Source organism: Peromyscus californicus, unplaced genomic scaffold (assembly GCF_007827085.1).
Source record: "Peromyscus californicus insignis strain IS unplaced genomic scaffold, ASM782708v3 Scaffold_12__1_contigs__length_115047231, whole genome shotgun sequence".
Taxonomy (NCBI): Eukaryota; Metazoa; Chordata; class Mammalia; order Rodentia; family Cricetidae; genus Peromyscus; species Peromyscus californicus.
Genome location: NW_026294413.1, coordinates 13,539,800 through 13,561,935, shown reverse-complemented (window position 1 = coordinate 13,561,935; position 22,136 = coordinate 13,539,800). Strand labels below are relative to the sequence as shown.

The following is a 22,136-nucleotide window of genomic DNA, read 5'->3' as shown; positions in this document are numbered from 1 at the left end:
TCATGAAGGTGTATAGGCAATTAACAGATGCTGGAATATTCGCAGGAGGGTTTGTATGCGGTAAACTATTAACAAGAGGAGGGGATCACAAGACTCCATCCCTACAAAGTATATGTTCACAGTTGATAGTTTGTTTGGAAAGAAAATTTCTCCCCCAAGTGATGAAGCTGCAAGAATGTTGTCCATGTTCCTATAATCAGTCCCTTACTCATGGTCATGTAAATGAACCTAATTAAACACATAGATCCATCAGACTTGACATGAATGGGTGATTTTTTCTGATATGAAGATACTTGTTAATTTTTCCAGGAATAGTTCACATAATTATTGTGTCAGTGGTACAGCCCAATAAACCAATGAAGTACCAAATTACACACCACACACACACACACACACACACACACACACACACACACACACACAAATAAAGAACCTTAATTTATTCTGACATATAGTTGAGTTTCTTAGCCAAATCAAAGAAAAATACTTCATTGGTTTAACTATAGAATTGATTTTAACAAAAAATATTACTGATTTCTGATTTTCACACACACACACACACACACACACACACACACACACACACATTTACTTTCTGCAATTTGTGTTCAGGCCTGTGACAGAGTTATTTAATTGTTGTATTTTTCTGAATACAGTTTTGTCTCATATGGGTGAGAACAGTAAAGTCAAAATGTGACTCCTCTAACACTCAGTATTCTCTCTGTAGCATCCTCAAAGAACACATGTTCCCAATGATGCAGCCCATGAAAGTTAGCTCTGCATAAGACAAGGTCTGTGTGTGGGAGAAAGCCTCATAAGCATGGAACGGAGACTATTCATGCATAATTCACTTCAGAAAGACATAATAACAAAAAGTCTGATTTATATGTCATTCTTTCCTCTTATATTTAATTTTACTGTTCATAATTTTAATTACCAGGAGTCATCTGAAATACAAATTTTTTAAAAGTGAAAATTTCTACAATAAACTGTAGTAGATCTAAACTGTTGCCTTTCTGGATAGAGTGATGAAATTTCATGCTTCTCTGTGCTGTCTTTGCCAGTTTCCATCCTTACCTTGTCTGCTATGTCCAGGCAATACAAACCTCTCACAGCACTCACACTATAGCCTTCTCCTTTATGATCCATTGTGCTTATTGAACAGATCAGTACTACCCACACTTTCAATCATCTCATTCTTGGATATTCTTAGAATTAGTATATTCTTTGTGGACAAGAGGAGCTAATATATTAATTTGCAAATTATTTTAGATTTAATGTAAAAAACTGATACAGACCACAAACACAAATATTTGCATAATTATGAAAATTATACATTTTTTTGTCTATAAATTGGATGAGCTAACTAAATCTTCAAACAAAATTTTAACTTTGCAGTGATCCTGGGAAAAAAAACAGGGTTAACATTACATAATCCTTATTATGGAATTATTTAGACAACTATAATATGACAGAATAGGCTAATAAGAGAGATACTTAGTAAGAAAATATAATGAAATATTATAGCCTCTCGAATATGTATAATCTGAAGAATTATAAAGTACTGACTAAAATAAAATATGGGAATCCTTTGTTCTTTAAATGACAAAATCTGATATAATGTGAATATAATATCATTATTTATAATACAAATAACCATATAATTAATATTGGCATTTTTTACTTTTGTGAGACAGCTGATATGACTGGATTACTTCAATCATTCTGTAAAATCTCATGAATACATGAAAAGTAGCAATAAGAACCTTCGACTTCTCAGTCTTAACCATGATTACATGCTCAATGTTCTGTTAAATAGTCAGCCATAGCCTTCTAAACATACCCCAAATTTTGAAACTTTTTGAGATGAAACATTCTCAAGACCATTATTCCCACATTATCATTGACCATTCATATCTGACAGGAAACTAAATTCCCTCTCCTGTAGTTTTTAACTTGCACACTTGAAAGAATGATTGACATTTGCTTCACAATGGGGTCATGCTACAGGTCACAGCTGTTCTTAAGATAAAAGGACTTCTGCATCTCCTCTGCTGTACCCTGGAGCTCTTTACAAGCTGATTGGTTTATATCTTTCTGAATATAAGGAAAAAGGGAAATCAGAAAGAAATTCCAGTGGTTAATAACAAATTAAACATTCATTCCCCAAATGCTGATGGTCTGAGATAAAAGGGCAGTCACTGGATACCTTAATATTTCTATATAGGACATAGTTTGTAGCTATGCAGAAAGTGAAATGCTTGTTAATTTTAAAGATGATTGGAGCCTTAAGATATGTTTTGAAACAATAGGTACAAACACTAAATTACAGTCTATATTGTGATTAATACTTATAGACCTGTTTAAAAATATATGTATTACTAAGTTTTCTATTTGTCTTAGTGGCACAGCCATATTTGAATGGAATGGCAGAAGTCACAAATCCAGCACAGCTGCTTGAAAAAGATCCAGCAAAGTTGAGACACATGATGGCTGCCATGCCACCTTTGGTTTTCATTTCCACCTGTTATATACTTGGGGATATTGGATTGATGGAAAATTCTTTATGCATCATTTATGCTTTCTCCCAGGAGTGTTGCTTCTAAGCTTATCCAGGAAAGTCCTGAACATCCTATTCTCCCCACTTTGAGGGAGATATCCTTATCTACTTGAAGGTCTTCCTTACACCTTGGAGGTTGTGAAAAAAAAAAGAAGAAGCTTTCATGAGGCTATGAGACATTCTTGAAACATCTGTTCCTCTACTTACACTGGAACAAGATATTCAAAACAAAGTAAATTCAAAAAGGTCAACAAGATCTGGTGGGCTAGAGGAGTTGGCCACAATTCAGATTTCAAGTCTGTTTCCACGATACACTCAGACAATTACATGGCATACAACTCTGCCCTACATAGAGATATATTGATGAGCAAAGTAGGGAGTGGAAAGATTATAAGAGTATGAGATGTTAGGACCTCCCCCCTGTTAGAAGTTAGCTCATGTAAAGCCACTACAATGTCATATGACCAAGGAACTACAGAATGCCAGGATTAGACATATAGACAAATTCTATAAGGTATAAATGTGAACATTGATTGTATTATGCCAGATTTGAATAATAACTGCAGCAGCTTTAGCCTGAGGATTTTTCCTGGGCACTCTGACCACTAAGAGTTAATAATACACTGCTTGGGACATGGCACCATGCCCAGGGTGATTGAAGATTTTTGTTTTGGTCTAGTGTCCTTGAAGCAACCAAAGCACCCAGCCTGAGCACAGGCTGTCATATGCCTCTAGATTCTCAAAAATTGGGTTATGGGTTTATGAGTAAGAATGATAACTCTGTTTACTAATAATGTCAAAACTTGAGGGAAAATGATTGGAAATGATAACTCTGTTCTGTAATAGATTATTAATGATGACTAAAAGATGAGGAAATGGAAGGGAAACACATGTCCCAAACCAAAAATGATATGATCTATGTTTTGGAACATCATGAATGTATCCCTGCTAACTAAATTCTGTATAAATAAAGAAACACTCTGGCTGCTAGTCAGTCAGACTGTAAGATTCTCCCGACCACCATGGCCTGGCTCACTTCCTTCCCTGCTGACTCCTCACATCCTCTGCAGACCCATCTACCACAGGGGATGGCTCCTGGCATCTTAGTTAGGGTTTTTATTGCTGTGAAGACACACCATAACTACAGCAACCCTTATGAAGGAAAATATTTAATTGAGGTGGTGACTTACAGTTTCAGAGGTTCAGTCCATTATCATCATGGCAGAGAGCATCACAACATGCAAGCAGACATGGTGCTGGCTACATCTTGATCGCACAGTATCAGGAAGTAGCCTGATAGTCACATTGAGGTAAGCTTGTGCAAAAGAGGCCTCAAAGCCTGCCCCACAGTGACACACTTCCTTCAACAAGGCCACACCTACTTAAATAAGGCTGCACTTCCCAATAGTGGCACTCCCTATTGCCTTTGGGGGCAATAATACTCAAACTACTGCACTATTCAATTAAGATTTCCATTAAAACTTTCCCCAAAATGCTGGCATTATCTCTTCTATATTTAATATAAAGGAAGCAGGAAAATTCTTTTTATTAAATGTACATTGGGCTGTGCATTTTATTTTTCCTTAGCTTTGAGATAAGGTACAAATCTCAATATAGTGATGCTCCTGATTCAATTCCCTGTGGGGTGAAGTTGAAGATATACAGCATTTTTATTTTCAGGGCATGGAAATTTATTTGAAACAAGTGCTTGATATATTATATAAAACACTTAGAAACTACCATCAAATCTTGTCTGTTGTACATATAGTACAAATTACATTTATTTTTGATTTGAAGGTCATCAGAAAGATGAATAACAAATCATTCCTTTAGGAATTAATCCTACATTGAAGAAAGACATTCACAGTTAACTTCAGTTGCTTTTTGTGTTTGTGTGTCTGTATGCTTGAATGTACAAGTGTGTGTGTGTGTGTATGTGTCATCTGTTCACACATGAACAGATGCAGACATACATGCTAGAATTTAATCACAATCATTTACATAAATTTTCTCAGAGTTGATTTTCAGAGTAAAAACTCATCCTTGCGAAGCAGCATCACATTGTGGAGAAATATCCATGGGTCACATTTTGTTGCTGTCACCAGAACTGCTGACATTGACTTATCTGTGCATTGTTCTGCCAAAGATAGACATGTCTGCAGGCGGTACCTGCGGAGACGTCTGGACACCCATTGTTCTCTGTTCTTTGATCCATGCATTCTGTTCCATTCATGTCTAAATCCTTAGGATGTGTGATCATCTGATTTTCTGACATGCTGTCACTTCTCTCTAGGTGGCAAAGTGAATGAATGTATTATTAATTTTCTAAACCCTTAAATAAAAGCTTGTATAGGAGACTTCCTTTGCCAGTAGGGGTTTTTGTAATATGTCCAAGCAGATGCTCAGGAAATGCATTCAGATGAGATCTTATCTTAGCTCCATGCCTCCTAGAAAAATGCAGCCATCAGAAGTAAGTGAGGAGAAGCTAGAATCTTTTTATTTTTTTTTGTGACTCATTGTTATCTCTTGATACTATGCACATTTCTGGCAGGTGATTGCAGTTTATAAGGCTAAGGAGCCTGTGCTCTACCTACGCACAATTGGGCCCTCTATCAGTATTTACAAACCAGAAAAATAATTCATTCCACACAAGAAAATGAAGTAAATGCTTTCATTTAAACTAGAAAAGTGTGAGCCAACACTTTCAAAGTAGAAACTAGAAAAAGCAACAACCGAATTCACCAGGTCTTCATCAATAGTCTTTCTGCTAACTTCTGAGTTTCCTAAGCATAAAGACAACATTAGATGTTTAAACACCCTTGATTGTCAATCTATACTCTGTAAACTAAAATAAATTATGTCTCTATGAGTAAGGCAGAAATATATTAATGTACAAATGGAGATATTTTAAGAGAAGTATGCATTAAACTTATGTATTATAGTAAGATACTTTATTATTTAAAAATCAAAAACAAAATTATTCTAATGTATCAATCATATGTATGTGTGGCAATTATTTTAGGTTAAAAATTAAAAATTAAGTTAAACTATTGGTGAAATTATTAAGGCCACTCCACGTAGTTAAAAGGAGATTTATTTAATGGCGTAACTTACAAATTAAAGGATAGGTAGGTCGCGGGGTCTGGGGAAGGTGTATCACAGTCCAGCGGTGTTCTCTGGAGCTCTGCTTGGCCCACCTCCACTGTCCAGGGTCCCGGACCAGAGAGCGCGCTGGCCGATCCAGATCTCGGGTCTCCAGGCGCCTCCCTTGGCCCTGCTTTGTAGGTGTGACAGTTGCCGAAGTCTCATTGGAGGTTGGAACTTCCAGATCAAAGCTACCCACTACATTAACAATAGTAATTGGAATAGAAATATTAGATTACACTAAATCATGACTCTTTAATTATAGAGTGTCTATTCTGAGCACGAATATTCAAATTGGCTTGTTCTTTTCAAATGCATTTCTTGTTTTATTTTATCAAAGACTTTATTTCTACCATGAAATGTTATTTTACAAACACTAGGATTTTTAAAATTTTATTTAAAAATATTATCCTAGGAGTATTGAGTCTGATGATCTCGATAGAAGTTTTCAGGTATTATTTGAATAATGATAATGAATGAATAACATCAAAATATAAGTTATAATATTGAGGAAGAAAAAAATAAAGCTCATACTTGAGCAAAGAGGACTTAACTGTGAAGAACAGTAGGTTTTAATCTTGTTTTCATTTTTTTTTTTTTTTTTTTTTTTTTTTAAGATTCACCTGGCTCTGCCTCTTGAATGCTATGCTTAAAGGCATGCTCCACCACCACCTGGCCTTTGCTTTCATTTCTGTAAGGGTGAAATCAATTAACTGTGTAAGTATTTAGTTACAACTTGAGTATAAACTCTACTTTTGGTAAATTTGCAATTTAATATTATTAAATGTGTATTTGACATTTCTTGATGTTGAAGATAATTTGAAGCTTGACATTTACTAGCCAATAAGCTTATTGGATTTTTAATTATCTCCAGGGAATTCAGAATGAAATATATGCAGAGCTTGCTGGTAAATATTGTTTTATACAACTTCTTGAGCAATCAATAGGAAAGATGATTCTTTCTTTAGTTGTAAATTTTAAAGAATGCAATTAACACTTACATTATTAATTAATAAGCAGTGATTGGCAACATTACAAAAGAGTAAAATGTTTGATAATATATTGTTTTCATTGTATTTGGTTAATTAAATATTGTTATGTTCACACTTTATAAGATCTGTAACCACCAGAAAATAAAATTTAGAGTAGAAAATTCCACATGTGTAAAATATATGCCTATTCAATTAAAACATCTGAGAATAAATAAAAATTATTTCCAAAACAAGATATTTTGATTGCATAAAATTATAAATAAGTAATAAATGAGCCGAGGTGAGTAAGGTAATAGATGAAAAAAGAGAAAAAATTAAATAATGAAAATATAAATTCACATACATGATTTAAATTGCTGAAAGGTCACATTTGTACTGAATTTACTCAGTTGTGTTCCTATTTGAAAAAACATCTATTCCAAACTTACTTAGGAATGAATAAAAGGAAAAACTATGAAGGAAGAAGTGATGAATGGAAATGTAACATATTTTAAATTGTCTTATTAAAAGAAACAAAGAAGTAGTTAGAGAAAACAATAGAAATGTTATCAGTTCACTGCATCCTAAAAATAGATGGCAGCCACATGTGAGTGGACTGCAACTCTTCTGTATAGCTTAGCTTCCACTACTCAAACATTCAGTTGATTCACTCTCCAAAAAGTAGCCAGAATTTGCTATTTACTAAAACACATTTATGTGTGCGCAGTTGGCAGAGTATCTTAATTTTCCTTGAGATGAGAAGAACTGTTTGAATTCCATGCTAGTAATATTGGGCTAGGAGTGTGTCCTGTGTGTGCATGATTAAATGATTTGTTGAAATCTTTATATTAATCCAAAATAAGTTGGGAAATTATAAAAGCCTATAAAGAAAGTAAAGGGATCTAAAGGATTTTTGTAGTCCATACTCAAGAATTCAAAAGCTAAAAGGAATATGTGCATCTGGAGAACTGAACTCATAGCAGCCATGAGTCTGGTCATGCATAGCTACACAATTTTCACATGATTATTTCACTGCTTGAAAAATACAAGGAAATTACAGGTCTTGTTGGCTCTGGAATGTTTCATTGCCTGGTGAAAGTGGAAGAAAGGCAAGAAACAAGTTTGTCAAGGTGTGATGATCGCAGTAACTTAAAAGGACACAAAACCCCATTGTAATTGTAATAAATAGATTTATAAATATAAAGAGGCAATAAAACAACTATTGTGAAAACAAAAGGACATTATCTAAATAATCCAAAGTTATGCTGGCAGCACAGACATTGTAAAGGCTTTGTTAAACCAAAAAGAAAAAAGAAAATTGTGGAACTGCTTCTGAGGGTTGTCCAGTGTAGTGTGTAGAGTAACGGGTTTCATCATGGAACTTTCACTCATACGTGCACTTATACTTGCCTCAGAGAGTGGACTTTAAACCTAGAAAATGAAAGAGTTTATCTTGGTGAGACTATTAGTGCATATATTGTTTTACATCAGATGGAGGATTGTGTCTACAATGTACGTTTATAAAGAGTATTTAAGCATATTTTACTACTATATAATGGAGGTTGTTCTTTTTATGTTTCATCACTTTGATTTACTTCATTTATTGATGTGGGCAGTCATGCACATGTATGTACATGCATATACCATAATGCACATGTGAGGTTGTGAAGACACCTTGTGGAAGTCTGATCTCTTTCATCCTGTTGTCAGACTTGGCGACAACACCATTACATGCCAAGTCGTCTCTCCAGGTCCCTTATTTGTCTCTAATGTTCTGTGACTAATTCATCGAAGGTTCTTTTATAATAGCAGATTACAAGTTTTCAATTTATCAAAAATTCTCCACCTGCAAACTTTGATAAACTATTAAACTATTATGTAATTTTTGAGGACTTTTGCATATTTATTTGAAATTTTACTTTAAAATAAGTCCTTTTCTCCTGGGTTTAGGCAATATTTCCAGGACAAATGTCAAAAGTACCATCTAAAGGAAAACAAAGAAGGTTCAAGGAAGAGGATATGCACTTACATTCAGAACTTTAATATCAGAATGTCCGCATTTGCTTTTATTTACCTTTTAATAATATAGTTTTGCGAAGGACCATTGTTCAAATTTTGATGAATTATATTTAAAATTGTACAGTGTTATGCATAAAACACTTTTTGACATGAAATATCATTTATCTTTCATAAACTTTTTGATGTATGTGAAACATAATTTTATCTTAAAATGATAATAAAAATTAACACAATGAAAAAGTGAAACATTATAGTACTTGTAAAATAATAGTGACATTAGTAAGAAATGAATGATTAGTAAAACTATAACTATCATTTTATTATGATGTATAAAATGTTTAAAAATATCTGACAATCTAAATTAAAATCTATATTAATATTTTAATATTGTTCTAACAATTTTACTTTGAGGAATTTATGATATTTTCTTATGCTAAAAGGCATCTTGATATAGACATGCATGACATTTTAATTAATTTAAATCATTATAAAATAATTGTCAGTTAAGCAAGAGTAATAAAGTACTACTTTAATGTATGTTATATACAAATATGCAGATACTTAGAAGTGAATATGATCTAAAACACTGTGTTCAGGTTAAAAAAAAAAGCTGCAGAAAGATACGTACAATTTGAAAAGGGAGAAATGAAGTATACAGCATCAGTGTTTAGCTTAAAAATAAAGGTGGAATGGCCAGATACATGTTTTCAAAATTCTCATGAGGTAACAAGCTTGTCGCGAGCCAGTGGTGAAGGGAAGTGGAAAAACTGTAAGTTGGCATCAAGTGACAGCAGCAGGGAGGTTGTATGTTAGGATATGTCTTTTAACCTAGTAGGTTAGTGATATAACCAGATAATTCAAAATTGCACATAATGTAGATTGTGAATGCTGATGACATTACAATAAAATTTAAATGAAACAAATTCATGATTATAATTTCATGGCTCATATTTCAATGCCCAACTGCTACAATTATGAAATTTAAATATTATAAACAGTTAGTCAATAAGTTATATTATTTTATAGGGCTTCTTATAGCTTTTTTATTTATGAAGATCAAAATAAATTTAAATAATTTCCAAATATTCAACGACTAATAAGATTATAGGAAATTAGTTTACCAATAATCTTTATTAATATAATTTATCTTTGTTTTAGATTTTTTAGTTTTTATTTATGCTCACTGTAGAAAATAATGGGTTTCAAACAAAGCCCCGGGACAGATAGTGTTAGAAGATCTCATACTAATGCTCCTCAAACTATTCTATAAAACAGACAGAAGGAACAGAGCCAAATTCATTTTATGAGGGCCAGTTACCCTGATATCCAAACCACATAAACACTCAACAAAGAGAATTACAGATAAAATTCCCTCATGAACATTGATGCAATGACATTCAATAAAATACATGCAAGCTGGGGCTGGAAAGATGGCTTAGCAGTTAACAGCACTGGCTGTTCTTCCAGAGGACCTGAGTTCAAGTTCAGCAACCACATGGCAGCTCACAACTGTCTGTAATTTTATTTACAGCAGATCTAACACCCTCACACAGACATACATGCATACAAAACACCAGTGCACATAAAATAAAAATAAAAGGTATATGCAAATGAAATCCAAGAACATATCAAAAAGATCATTTACCATGCCCAAAAGGACTTCATTCCAGAAATGCAGGGATGGTTCAACATGTGAAAAACTGTCAATGTAACCCACAATATAAACAAATTGAAAGATTAAAAAAAAAAGACGTGATCATTTCATTAGATGTTCAAAAGTCCTTTAACAAAATTCAACACTCCTTCATGATCAAAGTCTTCAAGAGATCAAGGATACAAAGAACATATCTAAACATAATAAAGACAATATACAGCAAGACAATAGCCAACATCAAATTAAATGGGAAGAAACTTAAAGCAATTCCACTAAAATCAGGGACAAGACAATGCTGTCCACTCTCTCTATATCTACTCAATATAGTACTTGAAGTTTTATCTAGAGCAATAAGACAACTTAAGGAGATCAAGCAGATACAAATTGGGAAGGAAGAAGTGAAGTATAGATGTTTGCAGAAGATATGAAAGTATACATAAGTGAGTTGAAAAAATTCTACTGGGGGAACTCATACATCTAATAAACACCTTCAGCAAAGTGGGTGGATACAAAAGAATGAGTATTCCTCTTATATACAAGTGATAAAAGGGCTGAGAAAAGATCAGGGATACCACAACCTCACAACAGTCACAAATAGTATAAAATTTCTTGGTGTAATTCTAACCAAGCAAGTGAAAGACCTGTATGACAAGAACTTCAATTCTTTGGAGAAAGGAATTGAAGATTATATCAGAAGATGGAAAGATGTTCCATGCTCATGGATTGGTAAAATCAACATAGTAAAAATGCCCATCTTACCAAAAGCAATCTACAGATTCAATGATATCCCCATCAAAATTCTAATACAATTCTTTAAAGATCTTGCAAGAACAATACTCAACATCATATGGAAAAAGAAAAAAAACCTAGGACAGCTAAAACCACCGTGTCCAACTAAAGAAGTTTTGGAGGTATCACCATCCCTGATTTAAAGCTGTTCTAAAGAACAGTAAGGATAAAAAGCCATATGGTATTGGCATAAATACAGACATTTGGATCAATGGAATAGAATCGAAGATCCAGATGTTAACCCACAAATCTATGCACACCTGATTTTTGACAATGAATACAGAAATAGTCGATTGAAAAAAGGAAAACATCTTCAACAAATGTTTCTGGTCTAATTGGATGTCAACATGTAGAAGAATGCAAATAGATCCATATTTATCACCCTGCACAAAATTCAAGTGCAAGTGAATCCAAGAACTCAACAGAAAACCAAATACACTGAACCTGATAGAAGGGAAAGTAGGGAATAGCCTTGAACACATTGGCACAGGAAACAACTGCCTGAACAGAACACCAGCCATGCAGGCACTAAGACCAAAAATGAATAAATGAAACCTCATGAAATTGAAAAGCTTCTGAAAGGCAAAGGACACCATCAAAAGGACAAAACAGCAGCCTACAGAATTGGAAAAGATCTTCACCAATCCTGCATCTGATAGAGGGCTAAGTTCAAACATATATAAAAAAAACTCAAGAAACTGGAAATCAACAAACCAAATAATCCAATTAAAAATGGGGTACAGATCTGAAAAGAGAATTCACAACAGAGGAATCTCAAATGGCCAAGAAATACTTAAAGAGACATTCAATATCCTTAGCCATCAGGGAAATGTAAATCAAAACTACTCTGAGATTCCATCTTACACCTATCAGAATGACTATGGTCAAAAACACAAGGGACAACTCATGCTGCAGAAGCTGTGGAGAGAGAAGAGCACTCCTCCATTGCTCCTTGAAGTTCATACTCATACAACCACTTGGGAAATCAAAATGGTGTTTTCTCAGAAAATTGGGAATTGACCTACCTCAAGACCCAGCTATACCACTCCTGACATATACCCAAAGGATGCTCTACCATACCACAAGAATACCTACTCAGCTATATTCCCAGCAGCTTTATTTATAATATCCAGAACTCAGAAACAACCTAGATGTCCCTCAACTAAACAATGGATTAAGGAAATATGGTACATTTACACACTGGACCATTGTACAGCTGTTAAAAGCAATGAGATCATGAAATTTGCTAGAAATGGATGGAACTAGAAAAGATCATCCTAATTGAGAAAACCCAGACCCAGGAAGAGAACCATGGTATGTACTCACTTATAGGGTCAAAGCAGCCAAGTAACAAGGAGGTTGTGGGGGGCATGAATCTCACTGTGAAGGAGAAATAGAATAGACATAACAGGTAAATGGGGGAAGATGTTATGGATGGGGGTGAGTGGGCATGAAAATAGAAGAGATCAGGTGGGTTGAGCATAGAAAGAGAGTACTGGAAGAAAACACTGGAATCAAGGAAATATCTGTGATGACCTAGAAACTTAGTGCATTGGAAAAATCCCAGGAATCTATGTGCATGACCCTAGCTATGACTCCTGGCAATGGAGGATATGGAGTCTGAATGGCCATCTCTTGTAACCAGGCTACATTTAGAGTGGAGAGATTGGGACTCCAACACAGTCAATATCCTTTGACCTACAATTTGCCCTGCCTTCAAGATATGCTGGGATAAATTGGGTTTAGAGCAGAAACTATGGAAATGACCAACAAACGACTGCTACCACTTGAGACCCATACCAAGAGAGGGAGCCCATGCCTGACAATACCTGGAGGACCAGAACCCAGAGGTTGAACAGTTGAGAGATCTAGGATAGAACAAAACGTGTCTGGGAAAAAATTGTCAAAGAAATGATTCCAAATGATATTTTGCTATACTCATAGAGGGTTGCCTAGGCCAATTGCCATCAGAGAGGCTTCACCCAGCAAGTGATGGAAACATGCAGAGACACATACTCAAGCATTAGGCAGACCTTATGGAATCTTGTGGAAGAGGGGGGAAAAGGATTATGGAGCCAGAGGGGCCAAGGACACCACAAGAAAAACCACAGAATCAACTAACTTGGGCTGTTAGGGACTCACATTTTCTGAATTGCAAAGCGGAGAATTTATATGGGACTGACTTAGGCCTGCTGCACGTGTTACAGTTGTGTAGTTTGATCTTCTTGTGGGACTTCGAACAGTGGGAGCAGGTGCTGTCTCTGACTCTACTATTTGCATTTGAGAACTTTTCCTCCTCTTGGTGAGTTGACTTGTCCAGCCTCAATAAGAGAGGAGGTAACTACTCTTATTTCAGCTTGATGTGCCTTGTCTGGCTGTTATACATGGAAAGCCTGTCTGTTTCTGAAGAGAAGGGAGAAGGAATGGATGGGGGAGCTGGGAGAAGAGGAGGGAGGGACAGGAAACTGTGATCAAGCTGGGACAAATTAATTAATCATTTAAAATAAATGAAAAGGAAAGGATGGATTTCTTTTTTACAGTTTCCTGTATGTATGTCATCTCCTTTGATCATATTCAATCCACAACTCTCTTTTGTCTCCCTGTCTCCTCCTTTTTATTTCATTTCAGTAATTTTCTTATATATTATAAATGAAAGACTTCATGCAGGCTCTTCCAGTATTTTAAATAATAATCAGAATTTAAAAACGAAAGTGAACTATTCTTTAAAGAAATTAGAATTAGCGAGTAATTATAACTAAAAATAGCACATAGAATATAAACAAATACTTTATGCCATATTATTATAGTTATAGTTATGAACAGAGTATATACAAACATTAGTTAACATCCCTGTTACACCTAAATGATAATTTTAATGACAATTTGGCTCAGTAACATCTAGAAATAGAAATGATTGAAAATAATTACAATTCATGAGAAAAATTTCTGAAGTACACAAAAATCTCACACACATAGTGAATCACCAGAAGTTTTCTGACTATCAATAAATATTCTGTTTCCAAACTACTATTCAAGCATTAGTTACTGCTTTGTCTCAGATTTGGAAAATTAAAGAGATGTGGAACACTAAGAGTAGTACAAAGTTAAATAACAGAAGTAAGCTAGTTATTTCTGCTTGACAACAATGTTGTTAATACTCAGTTTTTATCAATATACTTAAATTTTTTGGGACCAATGTATGAAATCAGCAATCTGGTAAATTGTAAGAAAATAAGAAATGGAGGGATCAGGTTAAAGCTAAGACAGTACTTGCCTAGATTGTCTGAGGTTGTAGGTTCCATCCCAGCACTATTAAAAATATATCAATGATACACTGATAACGAACATGTAAGAAAGGAAACACTGAGAAAATAATTATTTTGTACAAAATTAAACAATGGATAGAAAAGAGGGAGGTGATAAAATTAAGGAAGCTGATAGAATGGTGGAGTAGTGATCAGCATAATACTATGTGGGAACAGGGGGAATCTGGAAAATGGAAAGAAGGAAAAGCAAAGCTCCTTGGACTGCCTCTTCCATGAACTGGGAACACGTGGTAAGGGTTGGTCCTACAAGAATTCTACGGTCTCCTGCATTTTGATCCATTGTAAGAACAAAACTACTGAGGGAGGGTGACGGCAAGAGTGGAACAATCGTGCCCAAGTTATCAATAGGAGCTTTCAGTCAAGCCTGGCTAGCTCCCATTTTCCAGCTTGGAATCGAAAGAGTTTTCTAGAAGCTGTTGTTATTATAGCATTTCTTAACTCTAAAATGTTTACTGCTGAGCTCCACTGATGAAAATGTTTAACTTAACTATCGTCATTTATAACAAGCGAAAACCAAGGGACTTCTGTGTAAACACATTGCAACCACTTACAATAGGATTGTGAATCAGAAGGAAGAAGTGATATCAAGAGTGAAAAAAGTAGTGTACAGTAATGATTACTAGTAAGAATATTATGTATAAAATATCTATTTGGTAAAACTATCTTTACAAACTCAGGTGTTAGAATTAAATTCCTGAAAAAGAAAGAATTATGTAGATAATAGAAGATAAAATTGGAACTCAATAATTGAAAGTTATTAAAAAATCCCATTTTAATTAATGAAGTTTGAGTTGTCATTGTTAAGTAATCAGACATGTGGTCATATCTCTGATAACATAAAAAAATCTGGACTCATATAATTCCATGACATATATTCATGAAAGTTGAACCCTTTTGTTGAAACAATAATCTTATAAACATACAGGTATATTCCCACAGAAGATTCTGCATTCAATCATTATATTTTCTTAATTACTGCTAGAATTGGGAATATACCTTAGAGAACCAGGGTAGAGAGTTTGTTTCCTTTACCTCTTTCCTTAAAAAATTAAATGTGGAAACAACTTAAATATTTATATCTAGGACAAAACCAAATCTTATAATTGGTAATTAAGTATAATAATCTAACAAAAAATTTCAAAAGCTTGAAATTCAAAATAAACATATGAAAGCTACATATTTCCTACATGAAAATAATCAACTTGAAATATTTCATAACAAATGTTATATACAAGCTTAATATGAGCCTCCTGACAAATTTTAAAAAACACTAATAAATATGCTGAAAATATGTTTTTTTCTGTAGTTTTCACGGGTGAGAAATTAAAAATTATTTGTCTTTCAGAAATAGTGAAAGCACGAATGGATTAATGATGTTCACATTGGTATATTTCCTTTTGTCTGGTTCCTTACTTGCATTAAATGTGTAGTAAAATGCAGTGCGAGACAAAATAATTAAGGGCCATCTGGGGGTGTAGTATAGAGACCTAATACAGAAGAAACTCCCTAAATGTATACACATATGAAGATGATCTAAATGATATTCCCAAATAACTGGGAACAGAGATCTAATTGGCCATTTCTTGTCAAGAAGTAAAGATTCCAGTACCAGAATGAGGTTAAATTTAATTGAGTAGGTGGCCAAAGGGCTCCCATGGGTATTCTTAAACAGCCCAGGCAGTTAAGCAAGACTGAAATTTGTTCTTCACAAACTGACAGCAAGGGCCCATTGTTAAAGATAATACCTACACCAGATAGCTCAGCATCCTAGGGTAAACTGAATAATACTGGTCTAAAAAAGATAAAATAATGTGGTGATAAAAATGATTCATAATGATATTCTGCTATACTTGTAGATCACTGCTTTATACAGCCTTTATCAAAGCAGGTTCCTCCTTCAGCAGATGGGAACAAATCATAGCCTAACATAACACTGAGAGTGATGTACCTAAAGGATGTCTCAATCAAATATCTCCCCTTAGAACTCTGGGAACCCTACTGAAGAGGGGCAGAAACAGTCTAAGAGCCAGAAGCAACTGAAAAACACCAACAAAACAAGGTTCTCTAATTCAACATGAGCAAAGGTCATAGGAACTCAGAGACTGAAGCAGCATGCACAGGGCCTACATGGGTCTACACCAGGTGCTTTGCATATATATAATGGTTTTCAGTTTAGTGTTTTTGTATGGGATTCCTGAGAGTTTGAATGAGTGGGTCTCTGTCTCTTCAATCTTCTCCTAGGATCTTATCTTTCTGTTGCTTTGTGTTACCCAACTTTGATGTAATAGTTTTTGTTTCATCTTATTATATTTTTAATATGTATGTATGAATGAAGGAATAAATGGAAATCTAAGCAATAGGGTAAAGATTAACAACTTAAGTGCAATTTCTACCTGCTGGGAGAAGGAACAGTGGGTTATGGCAAGTACTCAAGAACTCATGTTCAAGTGGAGTTGATCAATAAGTAATGTACTCTACAGGTTTTTGTTTGTTTGTTTGTTTGTTTGTTTTTGTGTGTAGTTTTACTTTGCTACAGTTTGGTGGGTAATTTTAGGGGAGTTTATTTTTATTTTGGGGGGAGTTGATGTTATATTATTCTTTGTTTTCTTTTAGACAGAACCTAAAGTACGATCAGTAAGAAGGGGGAAAGGACACAGAAAGACTTAGGAAAAGGGAAGAATTTGACCAAAATACATTTAAATTTAAATTTTTTTTAAATAATAAAATATATAATGCAAAATCTTTAAAAATGTGGTGCATATGATTGCATGATTATTAAAATTAAAGTTGTGATTTAGAAGCATGATATTCATCTGAAATTCTTCCAAATGATAGAAGCAATAGTTGGGGAGCAAGAGAAGTCTGGTCATATTCATAGGTGGTGTTGAAACACCCTATCAATCACAGGTTCATAAACAAGCACATTTTCAAGTATTTGAAAATTCCTCACTACAGTAAAGATTTAACAAGTTTATCTGTGTCTTAAAAAAAGACATACTGGAGCATGTCAGTGAATACCATGGCCTCAAATCCTCATTTTAGTCAGAAATGCCATACTAAAATATTATCAGAAGATGCCTGACTAGATAAGGTCTGTCAGGTCCTTGACTTTGACTCTTTAAACATTCAAGGAAAGAGTAGCCAGGATGACATTTCAGTTTTCTTTCTTTCTTATAAATATGTATTTCTATAAAACATTACTTTTTTTCTATATTTAAGGCAATAGGTTGATGTTACAAGTTTGCCTTGCTTCACAAAGGTTTATTTTGCTTAATCTGTGAAGCTCTTTTCTTGGTTATAAGTGTAAAACTTCCCCTGACTTTAAAATTAATCCCAAAGAAATTTATTTAAACATCGTATGTCTAGAAGACATAAAAATGGCCTATTATATGGCTAGTCATAAGTCAAGAAAAGTAATCATTAGCATTACCTAGAGATCTAGAGAGCAAAAGAGAATGCCTGAAGTCCAGAATAAAGCCTGTGTGATGATGAGACAGAAACAACTTCCTCCATTGGCTCCTCAGGTTTGGAATCTTCAGTTGACCCATGGAGGAAAAGTCGAGTGTCTCTGAATAAACACAGCACACCTATGATCAATGATAGTCGAGTAAAGGAAAACACAGGGATCATGCCTCTCGGGCACTCTACAGTTCAACCCCGAGGAAATACACCTGCTCCAATGAGTTTGTCTTTTGGAACGATGACAAGAGTTCAGGAAGGTGCTGAAAACACAGTCTCTTTTGTATTTCATCTCACTGTATTTGGACTGTTAGAGATTCTATTTCTTTATGTGTGTGAATGTTTCTGTGTTTAAATATAATCTATTTGACACATTTATATATCTTGTCAATTGCTTTATTATATTATTGTTGCTTTAATAACATAACTTGATAGCCTAATCTTTAATTTCATCAGAAAAATTAAAATTAAAATTTTTTAAATTAGAGCTACTATGCAACTAAAAGTTTGTTTACTATCAATTACTATACAGAATTTCATTCTTATTTCAAAGTATACTCTTAAGACACCAGTTCCTCAACATTGTATACATATTATAGATGTAAATGTCTTTTAACATCTATGTGAAAAGAGAAAATAAATGATAACTTTCCAGTGCATCATGAAAGAATAAGTTACTTATGTCTTGTGTCATCATCTGTTGTAATCAGAACTGAAATGACTGTCCTAAGAAAACATGGTCCTCTGAAACTGTACAGATATGAATAAAAAAAAAGTCTTGCTACTAATATGGGTGCCTAATTCCTTATTTCAGAAAATGGTACTGTAGCAAGTTCCTCTAATAACTTATACATATAATGTAACTAAATATCTAACAATTTTCAACAAGCACTAGAGTTAGAGATAACATATTTAGAAACTTAATACCATGTTCTTATTCAGATACACATATGAATTAAACAAATATCCTTAACAGAGTATCTGTCACATTTCAAAATATACATTCAGAGACAAAATCATTGGTTTCTTTATTTTATTTTGTTTTATTTTACATTTGTCTAAATGCATACCTGTCTACCACATGTGTGTCTGGTGTAATTGGAGGCCAAAAGAGGCACTGGAATCCTGTAGAACTGGGTTACAAGTGGTTTTGAGCTGACATATGGATGCTGAGAATTTAGTTCAGGACTTCCGGAAGAGCAGTCAGTGATCTTTACTGCTGAGCCCTTTCTCCATGATTATGATAAAAGTCTTTAATTAAATAATTACATAATGATTTAAAAATAATTGTAGTGTGTCTTTTAACATAGCATGCTTTTGATAATTGAAAATTATGTATTTAGGTGCTAGACATTAATACCTGAAATAGTAAGCAAGTAAAGAATGTTAAAGTACCTCAAGCCTCTTATGTTTTAGATATGGTACCTTTGATCTTACAGTAAAAAATTACCTGTTATTAAAACACCAGGTGAGTGGCAGAAAATGAAATATATTTTAATATTTGCTAATGAAAAAACATAGTATTTAATATATTGTTAAAAATATGCTGCTGCGTGTAAGACAAATTGCTAAACAGTCTTATTAATAAAAACAGAGACAGATATTGGGGTGAAAGCCAAGAGATCAGAGGAATAGGACAAGCCACAGCCAACCTCACCTTATCGACTCCTCAGCCTCTAAAGAGACCTACCCACACCTGTGAGCCTTTCTATCCCTGCCATTTCACTTCCTCTCTCTGACCAGCTACATCACTTCCTCTTTCTGCCCAGGTCTGTCACTTCCTGTCCGTCTGTACAGACCTCCAGACCTTTGTGTTTAACTAGTGTTGGAATTTAAAGGCATGAGACACCATGCTTGGCTGTGTTCCCAGTGTGGCCTTGAACTCACAGAGATCCAGATGAATCTTGGCCTCCCAAATGCTAGGATTAAAGGCATGTGCTACCATTGCCTGACTTCTATGCTTAATATAGTGGCTGGCTTTTTCCTCTGATCCTCAGATAAGCTTTATTAGGGTGCACAATATATTGGGGGACACAATATATCACCACAGATGAGTATGTCAGATATAAATTGTAATTTTACTTTAAAATATTCTTGAATTTAGTTCTACTCAAGAAATATTTATATTCTAAAATATATTAGGCTCACTTTAAAGTAGCCGCTGCTCATGCTTTGATGAATATAGACAAATAAAAATATCCAGGGCTAGTAATAGTAGTGAAAATAAGTTGCTTAGAAACAACAGAGGTTATAGCCATGAAACCACAATACCTGTGCCCATATAAGAATTAAGCAATTATGTTTGTATGACTGTCTGTCTTTCTAATTTTCTGTCCATACATGCATATATAAATAATTTATATGAAGATATATTTCAGGCTGAAAATCTTTCCCCAAGAGCCATAAACTATCAAAATTTCTGGTATCAAGCATGGAAAACTGCTCTTTGAGTTCTTGATTAAGTGAGTACAAGAAATCCTAAAATAATATATGTTCTGTTTTTGTAGTTCAGGACTTGAAGGTAAGACCTTATTGATGAATGCAACACTTGCTTTGTACCCAAGAATTGGATGAGTTGAACTGGAACTGACCTGAAAGCCTCCTCCATGAGGACTAGTTCTCATGGTATGCATCTCAATGTACTACGAAAGCTGTCAAGAAAAAAAAAAAAAAGAAATCAATATATGAACCACTAGAATGAACACCGTGACAATATACTACCAAATGTGCAATGTGGCAGTTATATCTTAGAGGTAATCAAAGTTCATCTAATTGGACTTAAGGCCCACTCAATAGGAGGGCATTTATATCTGATACTATAAACATAGATAAACACTGTCTTAGTTATGGTTACTATTACTGTGAGGAGACACCATGACCACGAAAACTCTTATAAGAAAAACATTTAATTGAGGGGAGGGGTCTTGCTTACAGTTTCAGAGGTTTAGTCCTTTATCATCATGGTGGGGAGCATGGTAGTGTGCAGGCCTACATGCTTCTGGAGGAATAGCTGAGAGTCCTACATCATGCAGGCAACAGGAAGTCAACTAACAGTCATATTGAGGGAAGCTTGAGCAAAAGACCTCAAAGCCTGCCTCCACAGTGATGCACTTCCTCCAATAAGACCACACCTCCTAATAGTGCCCTGTGGGGGACATTTTCTTTGAAACATCAAAAACATTTTGAATAAAGGCACTCGGGGTGAAAAATGATTGTTTTATCTCATATTATATAGTCCATTGTCAGGTTAAATAAATAAAATGGGGCAGGAACCTGGTGTGAAGAACTGAAGCAGAAATATTTAAAGAAGGCTGTTTGTGTACTTTTTTTGTTTTTTGTTTTGTCTTGTTTTTTATTTTGAGACAGGGTTTCTCTGTATAGCTTTGGAGTCTGTCTTGGAACTCACTCTGTAGACAAGGCTGGCGTGGAACTCACAGAGATCCACCTGCCCCTGGTTCTCAAGTGCTGGGATTAAAGGTGAGTGCCACCACCACCCCGCTGGTTGCTTGCCTTTTACATCTCCATGGCTGAGGTGGCTTGCTTTTTCATGAAAACTAACCATCATATAGACTTCCTGTTGGGGTAGATGGTAACTAACATAGAGATCCAGAACTGCACAATATACAGAATGTGAGAGACTTTGAAATGCTCAGTCTTAAACAGGATGTCCTCAAGAAATGTCTCCACTCAAGAGTCAAGGAGCTTTGGAGATGAGGAGGCAGAATAACGGTAAGAACCAGGAGGGATGAATGACTCCAAGGAAACATGGCCTTCCAGACACAGCAAAACTGATTCTCCTGGGAACTCACACAGGCTGTGGAATCATGCGGAGGCAGAACATATTCAAGCAGGACAGCTCACACTGCTGAGGAGGGAAGGGGACAGGAAATCCCATCTCTAATCAAGAAGTGGTCTCAAATCAACAACCACCTGCAAAGGAATAATGAGATTTCTTCAATGGTGTCTCTCACTGGGTATATAAACCACTGGTAAGTATAGATACTATGTCTAGCAATAAAAACAATACAAAATTAATAGCTATTTTACATATTTTTCTCATATTCTATTATTTTGCCACTTTTTATCTTATTGGTCTTTTGCTTGAATATTTCTTGAGTATTTTGGTTTCAGATCTTGTGGGTTTTTTTTTTAATGTTTGTGTGTGTGTGTTTCTTGTGCTTTTTCTTTACCAATCTAGTTTGTTTGAATTTATT

The 22,136-nt window shown here is 34.6% G+C and overlaps 1 long non-coding RNA gene across 2 annotated transcripts in view; it reads right to left on the bottom strand.

Moving 5' to 3' along the window:
• The window catches only part of LOC128107060 (uncharacterized), a 44,597-nt gene extending 22,747 nt beyond the window's left edge, over window positions 1–21,850 (bottom strand). For both annotated transcript variants that reach the window (XR_008216939.1, XR_008216938.1), the window contains exons 1-4: window positions 21,732–21,850; window positions 20,514–20,573; window positions 17,894–18,031; window positions 5,675–5,902 (exon numbers count right to left, since the gene is read on the bottom strand). This is a non-coding gene — a long non-coding RNA (uncharacterized LOC128107060). The remainder of the gene's footprint in view (window positions 1–5,674; window positions 5,903–17,893; window positions 18,032–20,513; window positions 20,574–21,731) is intronic.
• Window positions 21,851–22,136: the final 286 nt, after the last annotated feature.